The following is a 1753-nucleotide window of genomic DNA, read 5'->3' on the forward strand; positions in this document are numbered from 1 at the left end:
TTGCAAGTTGTTGTTGTTGGTTGTTTGTTGGTTTTGATGTAACCATTGTTGATCTCGTTGCCTTGTTGAAGTTATTGTGTTGTTGTTGGTTATTGTGTTGTGTTGAAGTTGTTGGTTCTTGGTGTTACCTTTGTTGTGTTGTTGCCTTTGTTGATGTATTGTTGGATGTTGTTACGGCAATTGTCGTTCTCGTCGAGTTTCACCGTATCATGAAGTGTGATGTGTGTTGTTATTACCATGTTGGATGTTGTTGGTTGTTGTTGATGAGCTCTCGTTATTGATGTTATGAGTGTTGTTACCTATCTGATGTTATTGTTGGTTGTTACTAGTTGATGTTATTTTCTGTTGTTGTGTGTTGTTGGTTTCTTGTTGTGATGTTGTTGGTTTTGTTGTTGATGTTGCTTGGTTATTGTTGATGTTTTGGTGTGTGTTGAAGGTGTTGTTGTCTCATGTTTATTGTTGTTGTTGTTGTCTGAAGTTGTTGTTGATGTATTGTTGTTGTTGGTTTTGTTGAATGTTGTGTGGTTGTGTTGTGTTGTTGTCTGTTGTTGTTGTTTTGAAGTTGTTGGTTTTGTTGGTTGATGGTTGTTACCGAGCAGCCAAAGTCACCGCGCCTTAAAGATATTGATGGGGCAGGTGTGTTTACAAACGGCTCTATGTTTGAACCTTGCAGAACGGTTGACAGAATGGAGTTCAAGTTCGTTTAGCTTATGCTAGTTGGTACGGTTGTTGTTGTTGTTATTGAAGTTGTTTCCGTTGTTGTAGTTGTTACCATTGTAGTTTTGGTTGTTGTTGAAGTTGTTGTTGAAGTTGTTGTTGTTATTGTAGTTGTTTCCGTTGTTCTTTTGGTTGGTGTTCTCGAATCCGTTGTTTATGTTCTTGTTGTATTTCTGACTGTTCAACCAGAATGGAAGGTGGATGTGTTGGTAGAAGTTGTTCTCATTCAGACCAACATCTTCTCTGAAGTAGGCGACGGCATTTTCATTGTCGTTACATTCAGCGACAATGTTGTTCTCGTTGTTTTGGCACTCGTTTTGCTGTCCGGCTTGTTGCACCTTAGTGTAGAAGTTGTTTTGTCCTGTGAAGACGATGTAAATGTCAAATTAAATGTTTTGTCAGATAAATAATGTACTAGATAGCTACCTGGACATCCTAGCTCAGTATGTGTAGTATGAGGTTTTGTAATAGGCTCCCTATGAGTTATTCTAATTTTCTTAATTTTCAACAAATCCTAATAATTCACAAACAACAAAAGTTTACATCATTAATCTAGTGTTCAAAATAAGTTACCTTGAGCAGCGGCATCTTGGACTTGTTTGATGGCGGCGGCCTTGACGAAGAGTTGAGGGTAAACGTTTTGTAATAGGCTCCCTATGAGTTATCCTAATTTTCTTAAAATTTCAACAAATCCTAATAATTCACAAACAACAAAAGTTTACATCATCAATCTAGTGTTCAAAATAAGTTACCTTGAGCAGCGGCATCTTGGACTTGTTTGATGGCGGCGGCCTTGACGAAGAGTTGAGGGTAAACAGGAGGGGCAAGAATCCGAGGATTGTTCTGATACCTCTTCATAAATAACATAGCTTCGGTACACCTACTTATCGTAATAGAAAGTAATAAAATCTTGCAACACGTGTATATTTAGGTTACCAGGAGAGAACTTGGGGGAACTTAAGTCACTAAGATAGGTCCTGAAAAGTTTCTGTATTCTGTCCTTACAGCTCGTAATGTGTTTACATTGTTTGACCCA

At 38.0% G+C, this 1753-nt stretch overlaps 1 long non-coding RNA gene across 1 annotated transcript; it reads right to left on the minus strand.

Moving 5' to 3' along the window:
- Positions 1-798: 798 nt before the first annotated feature.
- On the minus strand, positions 799-1354 carry LOC103521767. Its single transcript, XR_541982.2, has 2 exons — positions 1291-1354; positions 799-1078 (listed from the first exon to the last, which is right to left on the minus strand). It is a non-coding gene; the product is annotated as an uncharacterized LOC103521767 (long non-coding RNA).
- Positions 1355-1753: the final 399 nt, after the last annotated feature.

The sequence above is a fragment of the Diaphorina citri genome, unplaced genomic scaffold (assembly GCF_000475195.1).
Source record: "Diaphorina citri unplaced genomic scaffold, Diaci psyllid genome assembly version 1.1 scaffold5901, whole genome shotgun sequence".
Lineage (NCBI taxonomy): Eukaryota > Metazoa > Arthropoda > Insecta > Hemiptera > Psyllidae > Diaphorina > Diaphorina citri.